Genomic DNA, 10530 nt, shown 5'->3' with positions numbered 1-10530 from the left:
TCTGGTCTCACGATCCTAATCTTACAGCTGTGAAATCCCCAGGTCGACTCCAGCTGTTGCTCCATCCACTTTTGCCCTGTGAATCCTGGTTCCCTCCCAACACAGAGAGAGAGGCTCTCACTTTGAAGTAAGGGGGGAAAAAATTTAGGCAAGTAGTGGTGCAAACTCAGCAGCAGAAACAAGGCTCAGGAGCCTCAGTTCAGGAGCAGGTCAAGAAGTTCAGAACTAGGGGAGGAAAAAACATTGAAGATGCCCCAAGAAATCTCCACGCCCCATGCCCCAGACTTTTCTTATCAGATCTTGATACAGTAGTACCTCTGGATGCGAACGGGATCCGTTCCACGAAGCGAACGCAACCCACGCCTGTGTGTTTGCACGTGTCGTGATTTGCCACTTCCGCGCATGCGCTGATGTCATTTTGAGCATCTGCGCATGCGCAAGCGGCGAAACCCGGAAGTAACATGTTCCATTACTTCCGTGTTGCAGTGGAGCGTAACCTGAAAACGCTCAACCTGAAGCTACTTCAACCCGAAGTATGACTGTATTATAGTCCTTCTTTCTGCATTTTTTCTAATTCTTCCTCACATCCATCATTAACGGCCTAGAGGCTTCTTGCCATGCAATCATCTCTGTCTCTTTCAGCACTACCAATTGCAATCCTTTCTCCTCTTCACCGACCATGACGTTATTTGGTTTTTCCATCTACAAAGAGATGTATTTTTTGTATTCTGTATTTCCACTCCCCCCCAAAAAACAGCTGCAAGGATCTGACCTGAATCATAGAATCATATAATTGGATGGGACCCCCCCTGGGTCATCTAGTCCAACCCCCTGCAATACACGAATCTAAACTGAGGCATCCATGACAGATGGCCATCCAACCTCTGCTTAAAAACCTCCTAGAAAGTTTCGTTGCTCAAACCACATGGCAAAAGGGGGAAGTGGCCAACATATAGAGATTTGCTTAAGGATCAAGAAGAAAAATGGAAATTAAAAGATTATGAGGAAATAAAAGAGCATTTTCAGAGTTAGTTACACTATACACAATTACATGAGATGTATAAGATAACAAGAAAGCAAAAATGTACAAAACCGGGTCAAACACATGTTGGAAATGTAAAGAAAAAGAAGGGGCTTTTTATCATTTGGTGGGAATGTAGAGAAGTTAAAATTTTTGGGGAAATGATATATAATGAACTGAAAAAAATGTTTTAAATGACATTTGTAAAAAAAAACCAGAAGCATTTTTGTTAGGGATTCTAGCACAAGACCTGCCAAGGAAAACAAAGAATTTATTTATGTATGCTACAACAGCAGCAAGAGTCTTGATAGCACAAGGATGGAAGAATGAGGAAATCCCAACGAAAGAAAAGTGGCAAGAAAAATAGATGAGCTACACAGAGCTGGCTAAATTGACATACAAATTGCAGGACAAGGACAACGGTGACTTTAAGGAAGAAAGCTTTTTACAACTTATCTAAAAAGAGAACAAAATAAATTGGACTCATTGGCAGGTTTTGAATAAACATACACAAATTTATTGATAACATGGTAGATAGATAATGTAAGGATATGTATAATTTTACAACATGCAGAGAATAATATGTGCTGAGAAATCAGAGAGAGGAGGTGAGGGAAGTCTCAGGGGGGTGGTAAAAGGGGGGGAATAATGAATATGATATGTTTTGATAATTTGCTATGTGGAATTTGTTAATAAAACTATTTTAATAATAATAATAATAAAAACCTTCAAGAAAGGACAGTCCACCACCTCCCAAAGGAATCTGTTCCACAGTCGAACAGCTCTTACTGTCAGAAAGTTACAGATGGGTAGCCGTGTTGGTCTGCCATAGTCAAAATAAAAAAATTCCTTCCTGTAGCACCTTAAAGACCAACTAAGTTAGTTCTTGGTATAAGCTTTCGTGTGCATGCACACTTCTTCAGATAGTGTGCATGCACACGAAAGCTTATACCAAGAACTAACTTAGTTGGTCTTTAAGGTGCTACAGGAAGGAATTTTTTTATTTTGTCAGAAAGTTCTTCCTGATGTTTAGTCAGAATCTCCTTTCTTGTAACTTGAAGCCATTGGTTCGAATCCTACCCTCCAGAACAGAAGAAAACAAGCTTGCTCCATCTTCCATGTGACAGCCCTTTAGATATTTGAAGAATATCTCCTGTATGTTCTCCAGCCTTTTTGAGGATCCTCCTTGTTCTGTAGATTCTGCTGGCTCCCCAGAGTCTCCCATCTAGGACACTTCCAGGGTGATTTCTCTTGAAATTCTGTCCAATACCTTCAACAGCAAACACTGTTGGTACAACATTTGCTTTAAAATGACAAAAATCAGTGGTGTATTCATCTTTTCCTCATCATGTTTCTGTTGGTATTTTCCTTGGATATCTTCCTTCCAGGACATTTCTTGTTTACACATTCTTTTCAGATGAAGCCAAGCTTCCCTTTCACTCTCAGACAGAGTTTTACAAGTGTTATAAATGAGCCATTAACACCCATTTAGATCTACTTATCAGTTGAACTTATCAGTTCCTAACCTTTTAAAGTTCTCCATAGATAAATAAAGCTTCTAGCTTTAGTCTCTGGCCTGTAAATTAGCAAACAGTTGCACATCCTCTGGCAGTTTGCTTATCTTCTGAGTATTACTTAACTGACAGATAGAAAATCCAATTCTTCCTTAATTATAATCTTGATAAAAAAATTTAAAAAGAGAGTGTGTGCTGACCTGATGCTCCAATTAAGAGCTTTTATGTGATACATGGTCGGTGCCTTTTCCCTGCTGGAGCCCAATCTCCCCCTGCTCCCCCCCACAAAAAAAGCCTCAGGTGTGGAGAAACATCTACTTCTGAGCATTTGGGGGTTTTGACCTTGCCCTCCCCTAAATCAAGAGGGAGTTCTGATGACCAGGCTTTCCATTTTGGTCCTATCAATCATCACATAATTCTCTGCTGACAGGAGTCAGCAGAAGAAAGCCCAGTTAGCCATATTTCTCTCTCGGAAGTCCCTCACCTCCCTTTTTAGATTACTGTCAGACCTTCTGATGAAAGGCTCTCCCCTTCTTCCCCATGTTTACCAGGCTGATATCCAAACACTGTTTCATATGGATTAGGGTGAAAGCTGCAACATGCTTCTCCTATGGTCTTTCTTTTGGTGCATCACAGTTCCTCATGAAATTACATTACAGATTCATTGTATAAATAGTAGATGGAACACAATAACAGGCTGAGCATCTCTCTTACAGCCCCCCCCCACAAAGCACCCCTCCCCCTGCAGTAAACACCAGCAGTGTTAAAGTTGATGCAGTCAATTGCAGGCCACATGCAAAAGGCTCACCAAATTTGTTTGTTACATCTGTGACCCTTAATCAAAAGCTTGTTGGGTGAATGTGGCTGGGGATAGGCAAATCTATCAATTAGTTGTTCTTGTTATAATTTATTCCTTGCTCTTCATCAGCAGATCCCAGGGTAAAAGGTAAAGGTAAAGGTACCCCTGACTGTTAGGTCCAGTCGCGGATGACTCTGAGGTTGCACACTCATCTGGCTCTATAGGCCAAGGGAGCCGGCGTTTGTCCGCAGACAGCTTCCAGGTCATGTGGCCAGCATGACTAAGCCGCTTCTGGCAAACCAGAGCAGCGCACGGAAACACCGTTTGCCTTTCCGCCAGAGCGGTACTTATTTATCTACTTGCACTTTGACGTGCTTTCGAACTGCTAGGTGGGCAGGAGTTGGGACCGAACAACGGGAGCTCACCCCGTCACGGGGATTCGAACTGTTGACCTTCTGATCGGCAAGCCCTAGGCTCTGTGGTTTAGACCACAGCCCCACCTGCACCCCTTAGATCCCAGGGTATGTTACAACAATTAAATGTTCAGAATTAAAAACAATTCAAAGAGGTTACACAAAAGTAAGTTCGCCTTCCCAGCTTCTTCCAGTTTCTCATTTTGGCTGCCTTCAGTTCAGCTCTCTGCATCAGTTTGCATTTTTTAAAAAGCAAACCTCATGAAAATTCATCTGCATTTTAGTGTGATTTTTTCCTAATATATGAATCTATGCATGAAATTTTGCCTAATATGCACAATTTTGCAAATACATTGTCCCAAATATAATGTATATTTGAGTGCTGTTTTCACAAATGCATGCATTTTATGCACACTGATTTTCACCCATGCATGCTTTTTAGTGCACATCATTTGGCTGAGAAATGGCATTGCAGAATTTTGAGAAGTGTGGATTTCAAAGGATGGCTGTTCTTTGGTTTGTATAATGTGAAACACCTTTAAATGAGAACTGAATTGAATTCATCTCTCATCCCTAAGTGTGGGGGAATTAATTTTTTGAGACTGGGAATTACTTCCTCCAAACTTTTGGTTTTGTTAGTGACAGTGACAAAGCTTTGACATTGGGAAGTTCAGAAATATACTCTCCATGTCTGGAACTTCAGAAAAACCACTATGTATCTGGAAGACACCCACTGCCCCAATTTTTGGAGTACAGGTTGTGGCTGGGGGTTGGGTGCTTTGTGAAAATCACATCCTGCTTCTGTTTTTCTTTTTCTATGCAGTGTTTGGTTATAAAATGCAGCATTTTTTCAGGCATCTGAGCCCAGTCAGGACTTTTATCGAGTTCCTGATTTGACTCAAGACACTTTGCTAATGGCACAATCTGATTTGGGAATGTGAAAGCCCCACCTAGCTGGGACTCATGGAAGTTGTAGTCCAAAACTTATGGAGAGCACCAAGTAAAGGAAGGATGATGTTAAGTTGTGGGTGAACATATCAGACGACACAGCGATTCTTCAAACAGCTCTTGTTTATTCACAGGCCAGAACAGAACTGAACTGAAGGGTTCAGCCAGCCTGCTTATATAGCGCTCCACTACAAGGCAACAGTAACCACTTTCTGTAACTATCCCATCACTGAACGTCACTTTCAATCCCTTATTTGCATATGTGGACCTGAGTGAAAACTATCTACAATATCCCCCTGCTGGCCCAGGGTGAGAACTTCAGTACATAACAGATGACGTACAAGTTGTTATTGGGCTGTGCACCAACAAGGTCAACGCCCAAAGCCCAAGTTGAACTGGCCTGATTCAGGTGGATCTGGGCTTGGGCCAAGTTGGGTTGAAACAGCCCCAGATTTCCCAGGTTTGTGTCGGGTGAGCCAGGGCTGCCACAGTGTGAGACATTGGACAGAAAGGCTACCGGGTTCTGCCTTATCAGTCTCTTCCTCACAGGCAGGACTGAATCCTCTCCTCACAAGGCTTAATACTGCAGGCTACAGGGTGTTCCTTCATATGCTTGCAAAGCAGCACCTTGCAGGATTGAACCCTCCATGCTCTCAGTTGGGAGGAGGCCAAAGAAGATGCAGCCTTTCCATCTTCACCTGCCCTACCGCTGCCATATGTTTAATTGGGTTTCAAAGATCTCTAATTGAATAGTAGGCTGCCCCTCCCCCAAACTGACTTGGGCCAGATCCAGGCCAGGTTGAATGGTCCCTGGGTCAGACTTGGATGGGCCAGGGGGTTGTGCACAGTCCTAGTGATCCTATATGGATGTTTGTAACAGGCTTAGCTTTTCAAAAAAGTGTTAGCATGTTATGTTTTAGATCTGCATTATTGTAAGGTATGAGCATTTCTGTGTGGGCTACTCCCAGAGCAGCAGCGTAGAAAAAGTTATTTTTTAAAAAGTACATCTTGTTCTTTTATATAGCTGATACACACTCTACATGTCCAAAGTATTAAGAACATTAATATTCAAAGAATTAATTTTTAATTCTGATAAGAATCAAACCACTGTACTTTTACAGAGGTAGAATAAATATTATAAATCAATATAATATAACAAGTTTTTTAATAAAGGGAGCAGATACTTTGGTGCGACTTGTTCATTTTGTATAAAAGCTTTTGACTTTTCCTTAAATGCAATAATTTAATGTAGGGGTGCTGAAATGCCTCCACATTGAGGGGCTCAGCCACGTAATGCCCCCTCGCCCCAGCCCGGCACCTGGGCAGAGGTGTGTGGAGGGCAACCAGCAGTGGCGGGAGATGCAGCCCCTTCATATTGGGGGGACTCAGCCCCTGCCCCCCAATATTGAGAGGGCTGAAGCTCCTTCCACCCCATAGTTGGCGCTCCTTTAAATGTCCTCGTAAACTGATGTAATCAATTCACTGACCTGAATTCCCCAATTCCCTTTTTGATATAGAAATATTTTTATAAAAATGATTTGTTAGTTGCTTCTTGCACAAAAATACTTCCAAGTGACTCATAGCATATTCAAGAGCATTGTTGTTGTTGTTTAGTCATTTGGTCGTGTCCGACTCTTCATGACCCCATGGACCAGAGCACGCCAGGCACTCCTGTCTTTCACTGCCTCCCGCAGTTTGGTCAAACTCATGCTGGTAGCTTCAAGAACACTGTCCAACCATCTCGTCCTCTGTCATCCCCTTCTCCTTGTGCCCTCCATCTTTCTCAACATCAGGGTCTTTTCCAGGGAGTCTTCTCTTCTCATGAGGTAGCCAAAGTATTGGAGCCTCAGCTTCAGGATCTGTCCTTCCAGTGAGCACTCAAGGCTGATTTCCTTAAGAATGGATAGGTTTGATTTTCTTGCAGTCCATGGGACTCTCAAGAGTCTCCTCCAGCACCATAATTCAAAAGCATCAATTCTTTGGTGATTAGCCTTCTTTATGGTCCAGCTCTCACTTCCATACATCACTACTGGGAAAAGCATAGCTTTAACTATACGGACCTTTGTTGGCAAGGTGATGTATCTGCTTTTTAAGATGCTGTCTAGGTTTGTCATTGCTTTTCTCCCAAGAAGCAGGCGTCTTTTAATTTCAAGAGCATAAGAGTAAGTAAAAATACATTATATAGAAATATGTTTACAAAAAAAAAACATATTTAGAAAAAAAGAATCCACAAAGTGACCCTAATAACAGCAGCAAAAAGAATTTACAGCATGAGTAACAATATTTGCTGCCACCTCCTCCCCCAGGATCAAATGGTGTGGGTCAATTCATTGACCATCCACCATTGACTCACCATTGTGAGCAGCCAGGTCAGTCTGCTCCAGAAGGTAGGACCCAAACCAATGGACTGAAATCACAAGGAAGAAGATTCCGACTGAACAGTAGGAAGAACGTTCTGAGGGTAAGAGCTGCTTGACAGTAGAATAGACTCCTTTGGGGGAGAGCCACAAGCTTTGAATGTACAGTCATACCTTGGGTTGAAGCAGCTTTGGGTTGAGCATTTTCGGAGTGTGTTACTTCTGGGGTTCGCCGCTCACACGGCGAGTGCAGACACTCAAAATGACGTCATGCGCATGCACGGAAGCGGCAAATCGCGACCCATGGACGCGCAGACGCGGGTTGCTTTCGCTTCAGGATGTGAACTGGGCTCCGGAACGGATCCCGTTCGCATCCAGAGGTACCACTGTATAGTGTGTGCACAGCACAACTTCTTGACTTTTTGCAGAACAGACTTTGTCCCAACAGGAGAGACTTGGTGCCTGCTTCCCCACCCCCACCTCCGAGTGAGGAGAGGAGCACATACAGCTCTGTCTGGCCCTGCAGGGGAATGAATTACCATTGACTTAATAAGAAATAACAAGCCATTATTCTTCAAGCTACAGGGATAGAAAATGACAGCAGCATTTTGGATGTAAGCCTTATTCATCACGTCTCTTGCATTGGTCTTCCCGACAGAGAGACTGACTCAACTCCATTTCCAGGGCAAATAAAAATGGAGGGAGATGTATGCATTTATGTGTAATGTCTTCCGCCTTCTTGGCTCCTCTGTTTGTGCCAACGGCTACACATCTCCCCAAGTCTTGGGCTTTTTATTCAGCCTTTGCTCAGAGGTGCAGCCAGCATAGGCAAGTGGCGGAGAAGATGCAGAAAAGAAAGCTTCAGCACTGCTCAGATCGGCTGGCTTGCATCTTTTTTCTCTCCAGACAGGCATCCAGAAGCTGCCTTACACATAGTCAGACCACTAGCCCACCTAGCTTGCCATTGTCAGCACTGGCTGGCAGCGGTTCTCCAGGATTTCAGCCAGGAGTCTCTCCTCTCAGAGGTATACGTTTAATGTACATAAAATGCTGTTTTTGAACGCATTGCTTTTAAAATACAGTAATGGGAAGTTTACCTTAGGCAAAAAGGCTGCACTCTGGCAAAAGTGTCAGAGAAGGCTGCTATTTTTCCATTAGTGTGAGATAAGCTACTCATCTCTTTAAACATGAGCTGCAGAGCTGTCACAGCAGGAAGTTGAAACTTTAGAAGCCTATGTGTGTATGTTGGAGATGGTTAGCAGCAGCAGTAAAGTTCTACAATGATGAGGAAGAATGGGGCAGGGCCCCTCACTCACTCCTCTTCCCCTAACATGGATAAAACCAGGCTGCACAGGCAATTTTTCCTGGGTAAATGCAGCAAAGAAGAAATAAAGAAAAGAAAGGCAGTGTACATAAATTCATAGGACCTAGTGTTGTTGTTGTTTAGTTGTTTAGTCGTGTCCGACTCTTCGTGACCCCATGGAGCAGAGCACGCCAGGCACTTCTGTCTTCCACTGCCTCCCGCAGTCTGGTCAAACTCATGCTGGTAGCCTCAAGAACACTGTCCAACCATCTCGTCCTCTGTCGTCCCCTTCTCCTTGTGCCCTCCACCTTTCCCAATATCAGGGTCTTTTCCAGGGAGTCAATGATCAAGATGGGATATAAGGGTTCAGGTGATCCTTGAGGCTACCTTGGACCTAAGTTGTTAAGGGATTTGGAAATTAATACCAGGACATTGAAGCTGGCTTGGTAGTTGATGGGCAGTCAGTGTGCAGATGTTTTAAAAAAGGTGCCACATATTCTTAGCCAGATGCCCCCTACAACAACTTGGCAGCTGCATTCTGCACTGGCTGCAGCTTCCAAACTGGGCCAAAGACAGCCCTACACAGAACAAATTTCAGAAATCCAGGCTTGAGGTTGTCAATGCATGGACTGCAAAACTCAGAAAAACCGATCACCTGGCAGCCTGGATGGTAAACTAGATCAGAGTGGGGAACCTTTTCCACTCAGAAGGCCACATTTACCCATAGACCACCTTCTGGGGGCCATGTTCTAGTTGTGGACCTAGCCAGAGGCACAAATGGATGGAGCAACAGACATGAAACTTGCCTTTGTAGAGTTGACTACAAAATCCAGAGGCTTCTACACACACCTCTCTCCAATGAGGAAAAAGAGGAACTATCACAGGTAAAATAATTCAAGGATGGGCTGCAGCAAGGCCAGTGAAGTGTGGCCTGGGCTAAGTCCCAACGACCTGATAGAGAGGCATGGGGGCTCTATTTTGCACCTGCGCTTGAGTTCATTCACCCCATCTTGACTATGGAACTTGGGCCAATTGTTTAGCTTTTCCCTGAATAAGCTGATAAGTTTTCCTGTTTGCAGGTGGGCTTACAAAAACCTACATTGTTGTATGGCATTGGCAGTGGCGCGACCTGGGGAGAGTCGTCAGGGCCAGACAAAAGAGGCTTGGAAGGGCCACGCCTAGCTGTTGACTAGATGGTCAGATCCAGATGGCTGTTCTGATATTGCGATGGGGAGTTTTGATGCGCTTGAAAGCTGGTGCACATTTTTCTGACTGCCCTGTCAGTCCTAATATAGGCATTATCCCATTACTTATGAATGGATGCAACACTTCCCCCTGCCATCATTTCCCCAAGAAAAGCTCTATCACTGAGTTTTGAGCAGGGGAAGCGGGATGTGTAGGTAGGGGGGTGGGGGTGGGGTGGGAACGCAAGGCTGCTTGGATGCATTTTGCTTTGGCATTTGCAAAAAGCAGCCTACCCATTCTAGGCCAAGGTAATTACAGATAAATGCTGGAAAACGTTGCACTCAGAGAGCCCCTCAGATGCTAAAATTTCGCTGTCTGGCAATCATTGGAGAACAGCACGAGCCTTTTTTCCTCCCAAGTAATACTGTCGGTGTGTGGGTAATGAATTTATTGATTTTGCCTTTTTTATTTTTTTTTTAAAGCACAACAGTTATTTCAGAGATAAATGCCTCTCATTTGCAGTCATTAAATCTGCCATATCGAGGACAGCTGGGGGAGTAATAGTCCAGAGTTGGAAACAAGGTGAAGAATAAAAACACCAAATCTCGTCACCACCCCCTTTTCATTTTTTCAATTTTTTTAAAGACAGGCTTAATCAACTGTCAGATGTTTTGTGGGAACAGAAAAGTCAAGAAGTTATGCCGTGTACACACTATACATTCAAAGCACACGGCTTCCTCCAAAGTGTATTAGGAAATGTTGCTTACCCCTCACCGAGCTACAGTTCTGAGGATTCTTTGAGAGAAATCATGCGCTTTAAGTGGGCTTTAAATGTGTGGTATGTAAGAGGCTGCAGCCATGTCCCTGTTGGTCTTTGTGCACATTCAAAAAGGGTGCGCAATCCACCAGCCTCTTCCCTGGTGTGGGGAATCCACAGCTGGAGCATACAGCCTCTACTTGAGGGCCTCAAGCTCAGGCAGATGTGGGGCA

Source organism: Podarcis vaucheri (assembly GCF_965113315.1).
Source record: "Podarcis vaucheri genome assembly, chromosome: Z".
In the NCBI taxonomy this organism is placed as follows: domain Eukaryota; kingdom Metazoa; phylum Chordata; class Lepidosauria; order Squamata; family Lacertidae; genus Podarcis; species Podarcis vaucheri.
The sequence above is the reverse complement of the archived record's forward strand: the minus strand, read 5'-3'. Positions refer to the sequence as shown.